Consider the following 15,885-nt stretch of genomic DNA (forward strand, 5'->3'; position numbering starts at 1 on the left):
CCAAAACACCGTTGTTTACTCACCAAAGTGAAGGTAGAACAAGCAGGACCAATCGTCTTGTGCAAAATAACTTCGCACATCAGAATGTTTTGAAATCGACACCAAATGCTGCCTTTCCAGAAACGATAAACGCTTTGATTACTTCTAGGGTTTCAATCCACATAGGTCCCTGCAGGACATGAAAAACGGGAGGATCGTTGTAAAACCGGCCTCCACATAACCAGGGAGATATACGAATAAAATCTTTCTCTAACTTACCCAGAAGGAAGTCGGCAAGCGGGATGAATCCTCGCTGCTCTACAACACACTTCTCAGTTTACGCGAGCGTCTCAGCGCGAGGCAAGGGGTAGTGGTGAGAGGCCCGCAGCAGCTAAATGTCGGTGCTTTCTTGCAGCCAATGGGCGTAGACTGGAAATAGCAAAAAGACTCAGCTCCGGGTAAAGTTAAGCTAGGGAATTCCGTGGTCTCTAGTTTTGACGCGTTTATGATTATTAGCCATGCATAAATACAAAAGGGGGGTTAAATGAATAGCGCACAAATGTTTCTTTTGTATATATTTCTCACTCCAAAAACAACAGGATTTATGTGAAGGCATACCTAACAAATTGTTCATTATGGTCAATCGAAATAAGGTTTTGTTGTTTGAAAACAGGGATCCACCCACCTCCTATTCAAAATTCTTTTTATTTTTCAAACTAAATGCCTTAAAAGTTCGAGCATACAAAAATTAATTATAAACATTTAAACAGTTCATACACCCAGTAGGAGCATCATATCTCAGTTAACATTGTATGCAATTAGAGACCAAAAACCCTTAGCTACAGTTAATATCATAGTCCTTGCGATGCCAATCATATATTATATCAGAAAAAACTTTTTCATGATGTTACATTGCATAGAATATTGGCACTATAAGCACGCCAGTTGGGCATAATTATTCTCTTGTTCATTCAGCCCATGTACTATAGTGTCCAAAAGGCTCATCCATTTGCTTTCTCTAACAGTGAGGATAGATGTTATACTACCTCCCCGGGGTCCCAACACCACCTTTTCAAGGGCCACCCATTCTAGCTCATCTGCTGTATGGCCAAACCTTCTATAGTGGTCTACGAGTGGGGCACCCACTACCTCACATCTAATCCTACTTTGATGTTGAAAAATGCGGGCCTTGATTTTCTGTTGTGTTTGGCCTATGTAGGCCAGGTCACATGGGCATTTAATGCAGTAGATCACACAGGTCGTATTACAATTTGTGAATGATTTTAAATCCACACAATACTGTTTGTATTTGAACTGTTTAGTTTGTGCACACATTGGACAAGCTTTACACTGTCCACACCTATAGTTGCCGAGCACTGATGGCAAATTCCACAGAGATTGCAGGGTGGGTGGCTCAGGCGTAGTTAGATACGAGCTAACCACCTGATATTTTATATTCCGGGATTTTTTGAAGGAGTGCATGGGTTGCTGTGGTTGACCAATCTCATCAGACACCAGAGGCCAATATTTGTTGACAATTTTCTTTATGTTTTTGCTTTGTGTGTTATATGTAGTAATACAAATCATCCACTCGTTACTGTTGTCATTTCTGATATGCGGAGTTAGTAATTCATCTCTAGGGCTGTACCATGCCCGTTTTTGGGCTCTCTTTACAAGTCTTTTAGGATACCCCCTTTCCAACAATTTGATAGTTAAGGCTTCAGACTCCAAAAAGTAATCATCTTTTTTGGAACAGTTGCGTCTTATCCGGAATAATTGACCCACCGGCAGATTATCCCTCAGGCCTCTAGGATGATGGCTATTGTATAGTAAAAGGGAGTTGCGTTCTGCAGGTTTCCGATATAATGTTGTGGACAGCTGACCTTCCTCATGGAAGATGGTGATATCCAGGAAGTCGACTCTTTCATGGTGTGACTGCATGGTGAATTGAATGTCTGCACTTCGTTGGTTCAGCCAGAGGTGGAACAAATTTAGGGTTTCTTCTGAGCCGGTCCAAATCATTAGGACGTCATCTATGTAGCGACGCCACATCTTTACTTGTACTTGGTAGGGGTTGTCTTGATTAAGGACAAATTTTTGCTCAAAATCTGCCATGTATATAATGGCCAGGTCCGGCGCAAATGCTGCCCCCATTGCGACCCCTTTGGATTGTACATAAAATTTGCCTTGAAACATGAAAAAATTCTTCCTCATTGCGATAGTCAGCAGTTGGATAATAAATTCAGTTGGCACCGGCACAGGTGCAGTACGCCCATCTAGTGCTACACGCATGACCTCCAGAGCATCTAGTTGTGGAATGCTCGTATAGAGCGAAACTATATCGCATGTCACCAACCTCTGTTCACTGCTATCGAATGTAATGCCATCCACCAGATTGATGGTTTGCATCGTGTCCCTCAGGTACGTGATGGTTCCTTCCGCAATAGGTTTTAAAAAAAAGTCTATATATTTACATAAGGGCTCCAAAATTGACCCACACCCGGACACAATAGGACGTCCTGGAGGTTCTTGCATGTTCTTGTGAATTTTGGGGAGGGTGTAGATAGTTGGTAATCTGGGATCTTTTTGGTTCAGGTATTTAAATTCCAGCTCACTCAGGAAACCTTGATCCTTACCCTCTGTTGTAACTGACAGAATCTCCAAGGCTAGGTCTTTAGTTGGATCACTTCGTAGCAACTGATAGCTCACTCCATCGTCCAATTGTCTTAGAATCTCATTCTTGTATTTCACTGCATCCTGAATGACGATTGCTCCCCCTTTGTCCGCTGATTTAATTACAATATTGCTGTTGTCTCTCAGGGTGGTTAATGCTCTCCTTTCACTTTGATTGATATTAAATTTAGTATATTTATATATCAACAAAGTTTTTTCAACCTCCTTCAGTACCATATCTTCATAAGCCAAGATTTGGTTCGTCATTGCACTCTTGGGTGGTACAAATGTCGATGGTACTCTACGGCCTGTGGCAGACGGGCTGTTGTAAGTTGAACAGCTCCTGAAGAAATAGCGTAGCCGTACTTTTCTGAAGAATTTCATTAATTCTGTCTTTATCGCGAAACAATTAGGGAGGGATGTCGGTACAAAAGACAGACCCTTTTCAAGGATCCTATATTCTTTCTCATTAAGTTCATATGATGATAGATTCACAACAGGACTAGATTTCGTGATCACCACCGGTAGACCTTGCGGCGGGTCGAGATTTCGCTGTGGCTCTCCTGTGGGAAGTGGACTTGCTTCTGGGTTTGCCCTCGACCCTTGTCCCAGTTGGTGTTCTGGCCCCTCGTAAGTCCTCTCTGCCAGTTCCCTCTGCCACGTGGCGGCCGCCATTGGCCCCCTCCTAAAAAAGGCTGGGGTTGAATGAAAAGTTCCTGTGGCTGGTTCCACTGATTCTGGTAGTTATATCCTGAAGCAGTGGCTGACTGACCGCTGTCACTATCGCCACTATAGGATGAATCCGAGAATGTGGTGAAATTCCTCCGACCTCGGAAGCTTCCTCTGCCCCTTCCTGAAAAACGGCCTTGAGAGTCTTGTTTGTAATAGTCCTCGTTGAGGTAAGGGTATGTATTCTTCTTCTCGTAGTACTTGATATCTTTGGCCAATTTTTCAAGTTTCCTCTGTTGTGTATTAGTTTCAAAGTCCTTAAGAGTTTTAGATTCTTTTTCTAAAGCTTCCTTAGCATTAGTCAAAGTTTCATCACCTGCAATCTCAGATTTCAGATCTGCGATTTCACGGGTGAGTACTTGCACTTGATGAGCAGCCGTCTCCACTCCCAGCACCATCCAGTGCCGGGAGCAATTGTTAGCTACAAAACTAAAGCCTTCCTTAAATTTAGGCACGTCCACAAATATAGCTGGCTCGTTCTTAACCTGCAAACCTATTGGGATGATGTTAGATTCTAAATACTTGGTCAACAAATGGCCGTGCAACCGTGTCCTGATAAGTTTCTTTTCTAATCTCTCTAGGCGTGCTAGCTTGTCATTCAACGTATAGTCAACATTAGGTGTATCAGAAGACAAAAATTGATTAGACCTGTCCTTTATCAGCTGGTTAATATAGTCCTCCGTGTATGACAAAGTCTCGCTCTCTATCATTATGTGGAAAAAAGTGACAATATATTTACAGTGATGATTCGAAAAACAAAAGACCTCGCAGGCATGCACCTGCACAGATAATGTTACAATATATGGGTCAACCCACTGGTACTGGGACCTGGGTAGTCAATGGTATATGAAGAGGGGTCCCAGTTGGAACAACATAAAACACACAGATTCAAATTACAAAATTTGAACAATGACAAAATACCTCATCAATATAAACTTAGGAGAATGTTATTTAATATACATCCTCATTTGAAAATTAATTACCATGTCTTTCACAACAAAGCAGTTTAAAGCATTTCATGATAAGCCCAGAACAGAAAGGCGTGGAGAAGGGGGTGAGGAAAGGAAAATTGTGCAAAACAGGTTAAATTAATCATAGAGGAATTACATAGTACGTGGTCTCATCAACATTTGAACATTGAGTTCCACATTGGACATATATACATTATCATATATTCATTCATGTATTAAAACAATCCTATCCTGTTAATCGCTTGCACAGTCACAAATAATCCATTTGCTAACAGGTAGGAACAAATAACGGTGTGTCGACGTTTCGACCCCAGTTGAGCAGGCGACGCTATTGCCCTGCAGCGGGGTCTTCCTCAGGACAGGTGATAGTGGGATGTGGGGGTAGTGTGGAAGGGCACCTATAAAGGAAAGACTAAATTAGGATTGATATATTTTACAAGGGAAAAAAGAGGGCTACTAAAGCCACACCAAATTACCTACACGAAGCACGTTTTACAACGATCCTCCCGTTTTTCATGTGATGCAGGGACCTATGTGGATTGAAACCCTAGAAGTAATCAAAGCGTTTATCGTTTCTGGAAAGGCAGCATTTGGTATCGATTTCAAAACATTCTGATGTGCGAAGTTATTTTGCACAAGACGATTGGTCCTGCTTGTTCTACCTTCACTTTGGTGAGTAAACAACGGTGTTTTGGCTTTATATGTCATTACGTGATGAGAGGTATGTTTTAAAACAATTCCCTCGGTCTCTTGTTTACTGCAGATAAGACGTTTTTACAGTAATGGAAGCTTTTCCCATGAAAGATAGCATATAGGACCCCCGCAGCGTGAATAGGTGAGCATCTGACTAGTTTAACATTGGCTGGATTTGATTAAGGAATGTCAGGAATGATTAAGGCCAGCCCTGAGGTTGGCTGGTTTGGTTCGTTCTCCAGTGTGTGACTTTGCAATTTATGTTTTTAACCCGGCTGGGTAGTGTTTGATGGTTTAACAATTCAAACACTTGTGTTTATATTAACTATGGTTTGTTTGTGGAATACAGCTAAGTGCGGTCCACAAATCTCACAAAAGCCTAATTTGTTTTTAGGTTCACGCTCTCTTGGTGTTAGGAGCCCCTGGCCCAACAACGATATTAGACGGAGCCACTTGAATCACCGTGCTTCGTGTAGGTAATTTGGTGTGGCTTTAGTAGCCCTCTTTTTTTCCCTTGTAAAATATATCAATCCTAATTTAGTCTTTCCTTTATAGGGGCCCTTCCACACTACCCCCACATCCCACTATCACCTGTCCTGAGGAAGACCCCGCTGTAGGGCAATAGCGTCGCCTGCTCAACTGGGGTCGAAACGTCGACACACTGTTATTTGTTCCTACCTGTTAGCAAATGGATCATTTGTGACTGTGCAAGCGATTAACAGGATAGGATTGTTTTAATACATGAATGAATATATGATAATGTATATATGTCCAATGTGGAACTCAATGTTCAAATGTTGATGAGACCACGTACTATGTAATTCCTCTATGATTAATTTACCCTGTTTTGCACAATTTTCCTTTCCTCACCCCCTTCTCCACGCCTTTCTGTTCTGGGCTTATCATGAAATGCTTTAAACTGCTTTGTTGTGAAAGACATGGTAATTAATTTTCAAATGAGGATGTATATTAAATAACATTCTCCTAAGTTTATATTGATGAGGTATTTTGTCATTGTTCAAATTTTGTAATTTGAATCTGTGTGTTTTATGTTGTTCCAACTGGGACCCCTCTTCATATACCATCTACTTCAGCAAGGCGTGTAGTTCCCTGGATTCGTAGTCAAGGCTGATCCATTGATTCATCTAGTTGAAGACCCAAGTGTTCAGCTTTGTGCAGAATCATTTTACAGTAGATGCAGATTTATAGGGGCAGGTCATTACAGCCTTTTGTAGCAAATAAGGATAATTCAATTCTCCATGATCTGGTGCTGCATATGCATGAACTTTGAGCGAGCACAAGTCCAGCTGAGCAAAGGTATCTGGAAGTTTTTGGGATTCTGAGGTAGTTTTGAGGTATGCTGAGCCAATGCTGTTTAAGGCTTTGAATGCATGTGTTAGGTGTTTGGAATAAACTGTGGGTGGGTAGCCAGTGAAGCTGTGTGAGGTGCAGGGTGTGTGCATGGTGGGAGGTAGAGGGAGAGACTGGATACGGCGCAGTGTATGGTTTGGACCCTTCTGCTTTATTGAGAGAGGGAGTAATTCAGTAGCAGGGTGAGTATGGCACTGATGGGGTTGAGTTCGGTGTTGAAAATGAAGTAATGGCATGTATATCTGTACTACCTTAACTATTTTCATTCTACCTATGTGATATCCCTGTCAAAGCACACCTAGCCTAAGCTTTTCCTACCTGTTCATGTCTCTCGCCTCTTTAAAGTCCTGACTAATCCTGCATACTTGCCAAGCGAACCTTAACTAAAGTCTTCCATTGATAGCTACTTGAAGATCAAGAAAATTTGTCTTTCAGGCACCCTCAGTAGGTATTCAGACAAAAATAGAGTTTTTTTATATATCGGGAGATAGAATTATCTGAAGCAATAACGTGGTACAAAAATATTGTGATGCAGAAGTATCATTGTCAAGAAGATCGTTTTTTTAGGTAAGTAATATTGTGTTAAGACAATTGTTATTTTTAATATTGTTTTCAATTATATACTTTTTTTAAATAGTTTTTGATTATTTTAATGTATTTTAGTGCATATATGAATTTTCTGTGGTATTATTGTTTGTATAATTGTTATGAATGATTTTTTAAATATCGTTTGTAATCATGGGGACTAGCGGGTTGTTGGGTTTATTGGAGGATAGGTTGGGAGTTCATTAAGAAATAGTTAATTATTAATTCATTAAGTAATACTTTTACATTAAACATGTGATTGATTTAAAATGTTTATATTATGTCAAATTGATTTATTTTAGCTTTATTTTAGGTGCAGGTTGCTAGGTTTGTAGGGGTATAGGGTGAGAAGTTAATTAAGTGATAATTAAATATAATGATCTAATAATTGATTATGTGTATTGTGTAATAATTATATATTTTAGTAATATTTTAGGGGTGGGCTGCTAAGTTTGTAAGGGTATAGGATGGCAAGCTTAATAAATAATGATTCATTGATTGTTAGTTGTTAAAGAATTATTAACTTTATTATTTATGTACATTTTGTTATACGTTTTTGTTTTAGTTTTAATTTAGGTGTGGCCTGCTAGTTTTGTAGGGGAATAGGGTGGGAAGTTAATTAAGCAATAATTAAATAATAATTATTTTTAATTGATAATAACTTGCTAAATTGTTTAAAGTGTAAGGTATTTAGTTGTTTTTAATTTTTTAATATATATAGATTTTAGTAATTTAATATTATTAAAATTAAGAGTTTTATATTTGTTTATAAATGATTAGGGTTATTCAAATATATAATGTGATTGACTGGAAGGACTTTCCCATCTCTTGAACAGACTGAGGTGGGAATAGTAAATGTAACCCCTATGAAGGCCAACGCTTTCCCTACTGTTACAAAGACTGGAGTGGGAATAGTAAATCTTCCCCCTCCGAAGTCCAGCACTTTCCCTTCAGTTGTACAGACTGGAGGGGGATTATTAAATTGAACTTCTCCAAAGTCTTATGCTTTTCCTACTGTTGTACAGGCTGGAGTGGGAACAGTAAATTGAATCCCCCCAAAGTCCAATGATTTACCTACTTTTTATAGTATTTTAGCAAATGTGTTTTGGGGGGTTTTCAATTTGTAATATTTAATTCATTATCTAAATTAATTAATATGTGTTTGTTATTGAATTGTTTATATTTGTTATGGTCTTATTGTGTATGTAATATATTGTTTTGTATGATTGTACACATAAAGATTTGACCGACTAGTGGTTGCCAATAGGTAGTTATAGTTAGGACTTAGTTTCCTTAGGAAAAGCATTTTTTTTGCCAATCGGTTTGGTGCCGTTTGTCAAATCTTCACAAACTTTTCTAAATTAGTACAATGCTCAGTTCAACTGCTGTGTTGAAAGTTATAGGGTTATTCATCTAGTGGGGTCGAGAAAAAGGGGAGGGTCCCAGAACGCGTTTTCCCCATGCAATATCCCATATGGATTTTAGACATGAGGACAGTCCGAACTAGCAAAAAGGTAGCTCTTGGTTCAGAAAGAGCCCTTTTTTGGGTCTTGCCTGAACAAGCGCACATGCGCTGCTCGGCGAGGCTTCTAGTAAGGACTTTTAACTGGACCATATGCTTGTGCGTGTGTTTTTTTCTTTGCTCACACACTATTGGCCTTTGAGTGCGTCTTCTAAGAAAAACAGCACGAAATAGGCCAAAGGTGGGTGCATGTACCGCATTCTCTCTCCCCTGGCCTAGGGAGCTCAGGAACGAGCAGTGGCCCCGCACAGTGCCTGCTGCATTCCTTAAGTTATTTGCAGTGTTCGCATGTGCTCCACTCGCTGGCTTTTAAAAAAATTCCTTTTAGCGAGCACGCGCACCACTCCCAGGCTTGTTCTTTATGTGTGTAACCAGTTGCTTATTTTGTGGTGTCCCCACAACTAGTCGCCTTTCCATTTAGTGGTCTGGATCACGTATGTCGCAGCTCTTGCAGATTCCGAACATACCATGGTTTTATATAAGCACTGGTGTCTCTCTGACGGCCTCCAAGCTGGCTTGTGTTCTGCGCTTCTTTCCCACCAAAGCAGTGCCCTCTGCCTGTGCTCGCCCCGAGGTCTCATCGTGTCACTGGACCCCCGAGCGACTTATGTGAGCTCTTGTGTTGTTTATAGACGCATCTTGGTGCTACAAAGACACACAGAAAGATACAGAGTGTCCTGTATGTAACACAATGGATAAACCATTTTCTTATCGCCAAAAATTCAGCATGAAGCCTCCTTGCCCAAATGCAAATTCTCTTTATGCTGGGAAGGTCACCTCTTCTGCTGCATTGTTTCAGTCTATGTGTGTATGTATCTCTTTCCATCTCTGTTCTCTTTGTAGAACTGAATCTCGATTTAGGACGCTTACTGTGTAGGTCTGTCACACATCTCTTTTTTTCTCTCCCTTTGTCCTTAACACCTTCTCGCTGTAGATCGATCTATCCAGCTACGATTAGCCTACCCTATCTTTAACTATGTGCCATTTTCTACACCTTCTCTGCTGCACTGTCTCACTTCCCTGCTTTCTCCCTCTTTTCCTCTCTACTCCCCTTGCCACTCATTGGTTGCACATTAATTTTGCTATTGTAGAGTGAAGGTGGAAACTGCAGCAAACATATCTCAGAGGTCTCACACTGCACATCTCAAGATTTTGCACACTATTCTCACACTGCACGCCGCACTCTATTCCAACATCTTTCTATGTTTTTTTAAAGCAGCACAGTGCTCCTAATCAGCAACAATGGCGGCCGCAGCTTACTTTTTTTCTGGCAGGCTCTCTCAACTTCCTTCTTTCACACTGCAAACATAAAAGCATAAATAAAAACCATTAGCATTTACAAGGCCAATAGGTCTAACTTTCAGAAATGCGAGACATATTGCATTGCAAATGCTTGTTGTTATTTGGTGTACATCTGTTCAGTAGTATCATAGCTATTAAAACAAATCCAAATTTTTATATCTACAGGCACGGACCCTCCACAAATCCTCCCGAACCTGTGCAGAGATCTGATTGGCTGCCAACACTTCAACCAGAAAGTGTTGGCAGGCATCTTGGGAAAGAGAAGGAGTAGGGTAGGAATGCACTGACCCCCTAGGCCTGTTGCTTGGGCCCCCAGGGACCCCACCAGGGCCAAAAAGCATTTTTAAAGATTTTTGCAGCAAAAATTGGGATGGATTTGTGAATTTGCTGTGAAAATAAAAACATGTGCTGACTCCTGTGTTTGCATAAACATGGGCCCCCGGGTGGGCTACGTCCCAGGGGTTTATTTATATTTAAATAAGGGTCCCCTTACCCATGGCCAATCTAGGTCTGGGGATCGCCACCTCCCTGGGGCTGACCAACTGAAAAAACAAGTGGAGGAGGGCTGCGTGGCCCTCCTCCTGAGGTTTTATGAGCCCCAGGGACCACTATCTTTACGGGGCCACAGTGACCACCACCTCTCCAGGGATTTTTTGCAAGAAGGGTGTCTGCAAGCCCCCTGGCTGTTCTCAAGGATCACCACCTCCACGGGGCAGGCCCTTGAAAATAAAAAGAGAAGGGCACCTCATACCCCTCCTGTAGCCAGTAATGGCCCTGAGGTCTGCCCCCCCTTTCCCAGGGTCAGCTCCCTATCTCCTGAGGTGTCTACCTTTGGGAGATAGCAGTTTGCTTTCACTTGGCAGGAACCTTGATGGCTCCTGTCAAGCGACAGTAAAGTGTAAGTCTGCTCCCAGCAGGCAGGAGCAGGAAAACCTCTCCACCTTGCTGGGAGCGAACTTTTCTTTTGTTTTCCTGTCCACTGTCAAACAGGCAGGTAAACTGATGAAACACTTGTTCCTAAATGCAGGGAGCAGCATTTTGTGCCGCTCCCTACATATGGGAGTAATGCTGGCTCCCGCTGGAGGAGAGGAGCCAGCAGGGACCATGTGGGCATTAATGCTCCCACTCGGGCCCCAACGCTAGAGATTGGGTGCCCAGGGAAGGCTCCAGGACACCCAGCAGCAGGCCAGGCCCAGCAGGGCATAAGTTATAATTAGCTATGGTAACTATAACTGCTGAATTTCAATGGTTTTGTATGATTGAAATCTAAGCCTTAATATAACATCCTATAACCTTTGGATTTTTCAGCGAATATATATATATATATATGTGTATATGTATATGCAGCAACCACTCGCACCAACAGCACTAACAATCCTTACTCCACCAGGATACTGCCAGCACAGGAAACGAGAGCCGACCCAGGCTTGTGGTGAATAAATATTCTTTAAATTTTTTATATCGCCACCAGCATAACGTTTCGGCCTGCCCAGAGGCCTTGATCACATGATATATATATTGAAAAACACCATGCCCTCAGGCGAGACAGCACACGAGCGGCACCGCAATCCAGCGGGTAGAAGACACATCAGTATGCCGGTGTCAGCTCTCAGTCGTTCTTCGCCTGATGCGTTTCTGAGCCGTTTGCTCGTCATCAGAGGCTCGACTGTCCTTGGCGCTCAACACTCCCACTCTTAATTGAGAAAAAACTCAAATGAGTGTGAACGCTGCATTGTGGCATTTGTAGTAAGTGTTGATTCCCTGAATGGGGGCGCCACAGCACTTGGGGTGGTGCATGCCTCCGCGGCAGGGCCGCCGCGTATTAATTGAAAAACACCATGCCCTCAGGCAAGACAGCACACGAGCTGCACCGCAATCCAGCGGGTAGAAGACAAATCAGTATGCCGGTGTCAGCTCTCAGTCGTTCTTCGCCTGCCGCGTTTCTGAGCCGTTTGCTCATCATCAGAGGATCAACTGTCCTTGGCGCTCAACACTCGCACTGTTAATTGAAAAAAACTCAAATGAGTGTGAACGATGCATTGTGGGATTTGTAGTAAGTACCGGTTCACATCGGGCCCGCTTCACATCAGGCCGCGGAGGCATGCACCACCCCAAGTGCTCGGGGTCATGGGACTTTGAACCACCGAAGGCTGGAATGAACTGTATTTTATAGTCGGGCGCTGTTATCCTTTCCGACCTCAATAAAGAGAGGAAAACTCACCTGTTTGAGCATTCTCACTGCAAGAACGACCTTTTCTTTCCACATTACAGCGGCCCGTCCGGTCGCGAGAATGCTCTACCGCAATCGACAGCGGATCTCGTGCACCTTTGGAGGGCGCGGTCGGAATGGGTGAGCCCAGATTGCAGGTCTAAAATGGGGAATAGAACAGTGAACTGTGACTTTGAAATCACCCCACATGGGGACTAATGTTTTATTTGATGTTGGGAGTCACAGCAGTATCCTTTCCAAATATTGAGGTCTTTGCAGTACTGCTGATACCGTAATGCACTTGCCACATGAACCCGAATAGGGGTGGGTCTGCACAAGATTTAAAGCAGGTGTGCTGCAAGGTAGCTGTCTTTGACTTTGCCTGTGAAGAAGGACGAGGTGTTCGAAACCGGTCAGGCTGGAACGAACTGTATTTTATAGTCGTGCGCTGTTATCCTTTCCGACCTCAATAAAGAGAGGAATACTTACCTGTTTGAGCGTTCTCACTGCAAGGACAACCTTTTCTTTATTTATATATATATATATATATATATATATATATATATAATTAAATATTCTTTATTCAGTTTTTTAAAAGGAAAGCCATGAAAGTATATCATACAATTACAACCAATCTGTTTGACTCAATAGTGCAAATGTTCTAATATATAAACGAACACCAAATGAAGAACAGACCCTCTGGTCAAATATTTTCCCCACAGTGCACCTCAACCACAGATTTAGTAATTAGTACCAATAGTAAATGATTCCTCATCAAAATACAAAAAGTGGAGGTGCATATAATTTACCTGATATCAAAATTTGGGGTAAAGCCCTCTGCTCTTGGCTGTATTTTATATATATATTACCTACTGGCGGTCGCCAGTAGGTATATATAGTTAGGATTTTTTCTCTATGGGTTTTTTGAAAATTCTATGTCTAATAACTTTGGCGTTTGTGGACGGAATTGGCTGAAATTTTCAGGAAAATGGCACATTTTGTTTTTGAGCAGCCCCTGAAAATTGGGGGGGGTTTCGTCCAGGGGGGGTCGAGAAAAAAGGGGGGTCCCAAAACGTGTTTTTAACATTGAGTTTTCCATAGGGCGGTTGGCCTCACTTTTAGCCCGAACGGCTGAATGGATTTGCACGAAACTTGGCAAAATTGTAGGGACTGGTAGCCCGATGTGCCTTTTGTAGGTCTCAATATATGTGCTCCAGTGGATTTTGAGAAATTAACGTTTAAAAAAAGATATATATCTGTAACAGCGGACTGGGCAGCGGCCCAGGACGCGTACTTTTCGCGCAACGGAGCTTTGTGAAGCGAAGCTGATTGGTTCTCCGGCGTCTGTCAACATTCCAAACAGTCCGTAGCGGCCGCCATCTTGTCTCTCGGTAGGATCGAGAGACAAGAGGAGGTCAAAACAAAGGGGGAAATAACTATAAGGGGGCATAGTAGATCCTCGCTGACCCCCTAGGTTTGATGTGGAGGTTTTAAAAGGGCCCCGCGGGGCAAAAAAAAATAATAATAATAATAATCGAACGGCTGAATGGATTTGCACGAAACTTGGCAAAATTGTAGGGACTGGTAGCCCGATGTGCCTTTGCTAGGTCTCAATATATGTGCTTCAGTGGATTTTGAGAAATTAACGTTCAAAAAAAGATATATATCTGTAACAGCGCACCGCTTCGCGTACTTTTCGCGTTACGGAGCTTTGCGAAGCGAAGCTGATTGGCTCTCCGGTGTCTGTAAACATTCCAAACAGTACGTAGCGGCCGCCATCTTGTCTCTCGGTAGGATCGAGAGACAAGAGGAGGCCAAAGCGAAGGGGCAAATGACCATAAGGGGGCATAGTAGATCCTCGCTGACCCCCTAGGTTTGATGTGGAGGTTTTAAAAGGGCCCCGCGGGGCAAAAAAAAAAATAATAATAATAATCGAACGGCTGATGACCATAAGGGGGCATAGTAGATCCTCGCTGACCCCCTAGGTTTGATGTGGAGGTTTTAAAAGGGCCCCGCGGGGCAAAAAAAAATAATAATAATAATAATCGAACGGCTGAATGGATTTGCACGAAACTTGGTAAAATATTAGGGACTGGTAGCCCGATGTGCCTTTGCTATGTCTCAATATATGTGCTTCAGTGCATTTTGAGAAATTAACGTTCAAAAACAAGATATATATCTGTAACAGCGCTCCGCTTCGCGGAGATAAAATTATATGTGTATTACCTAGCTGTTGCTAACACCAGTTAGCGACGGCTAGTAGGAGATAGCGACCATCTTGGGTCCCACTTTGCATGTGAGTGATATTTATCACTAATGACATGCAAAGTGGGCATGCCAAGATGTTAGCGACTGGAAACAGTCGCTAACATCGCTATCTCCTATTATCAACTTTTGGAAATATTCGAGATAAGCGCGAATATCTCCAAAAAGTAACAGCTGCCCTGAGCAGTTCTTAGCCATGTTATCCAATGGGAGGTGGATAACATGGCTAAGAGCATTAGCTCGGTAATGCATGAATATCGCGGAGTTTTCAGCGACATTAATGCATTGCGCTCGTTTTTTATCGTATTTGCGATAAACCTTGATAATAGCAAGGTTTATCTGCGATAATTTCTGACGGTAAAAAAATCTTTGCAATGCATCGTTAGGGATAAATATCGCTTAACTTTGGTAATATGCCCCAACGTCTGTTAACGTTCGATTCGAAGGAAATCAGGAATTGTTGAAAAACATTGTGTGCGCCATCTTGTCTTTTTTCAAATGCCACACTTTTGTCGTGCACGGCAGCCATTTTAGATGCCTTGACCAGATCCACTCTGTGAACGCTGTCGATCCTTACCATGGCTCCCCACCCTCGCAAGCATCTCCCCCAGGCAGTGGTCACCCCCGCTCTCTGTTTTATGCATGGGTAATAAACCTCCCCCCATCTGCGCTGTTCTTCCCTGAGAATCACACCCTGTGCCCGCCCGACACCTCCCTTTCGCCCTATTCACTACCGCACCCTCTGACACTCCTTTTCCTCTGTGTCCGATTGTCCAGGCCGGTCCTAGGCTATCAGCTAGCCCTGCAGATGTAGTTTATGGCCACAGCTGTAAAGAATCACCCGTCTTCAAAGGAGTTATAGTAGATCAAGGCCCACACTCGATGAGATCCGTCACAGCAGAAGCGTTGCTATTATCTGAAAACCATCCTGTATTGTGATTGGGGAGGGGACCGAGCGTGAAGCGGAAGATTCCAGGGATGACTCTTTGTACATCAAAGTTTTTACAATTATGTGTCACATTAAAAATATATAGCACTCCGACAAAGTAGTAAGATTATAAAACTTTAATAATTTATAAATATATACAAGAAAACAAAAATAGTAATAACATATAAACATTTTTAGAGAAAAACAACGAAGTAGCGGTCGGCTGTGCGAATAGTCCCAACGCAGCACAACGTCCAGATTTCCGGCGTGGGGCGTCGCGGGGGGTGGGTGATCAGTAGCAAACTGTTGTGCGAATAGTTCCAAGGCAGCAGAACGCGCCGAAATCTAGATGACACAAAAGTGATGTCTAGTAAGTTGCCACCCAGCAAATAACGGCGTGGGGCGTCGCGGGGGGTGGGTCATCAGTAGCAAACTGTTGTGCGAATAGTTCCAAGGCAGCAGAACGATGGCACCAAGGTGATGTCCAGTAAGTTGCCGCACTGGTTTTGGTATCCTACAATGCTGCTCCGAATAACGGCGTGGGGCGCCCCGGGGGAGGCGGCGTGAACGGGCCTCTCCAGGTGGAGTGTCATCTGTTGTAGTGGGGCGCCCCTTTACCGTTTCAGTTGCCATTCCGTCCGCTTTTGGTCCACTGTGT

The 15,885-nt window shown here is 42.8% G+C and overlaps 1 protein-coding gene across 4 annotated transcripts in view; it reads right to left on the reverse strand.

The window, feature by feature from the left end:
* The window catches only part of SLC18A1 (solute carrier family 18 member A1), a 320,481-nt gene that overhangs the window by 259,925 nt on the left and 44,671 nt on the right, over positions 1-15,885 (reverse strand). Inside the window, exon 2 of one of the 4 annotated variants that reach the window (XM_078668076.1) lies at positions 9,784-9,822. The exons of the other annotated variants lie outside the window; for them this stretch is intronic. The gene's annotated coding sequence lies outside the window, so the exon portion shown is untranslated. The remainder of the gene's footprint in view (positions 1-9,783; positions 9,823-15,885) is intronic. 4 annotated transcript variants of the gene reach the window in all.

The sequence above is a fragment of the Lissotriton helveticus genome, chromosome 11, assembly GCF_964261635.1.
Source record: "Lissotriton helveticus chromosome 11, aLisHel1.1, whole genome shotgun sequence".
Classification (NCBI taxonomy): Eukaryota; Metazoa; Chordata; class Amphibia; order Caudata; family Salamandridae; genus Lissotriton; species Lissotriton helveticus.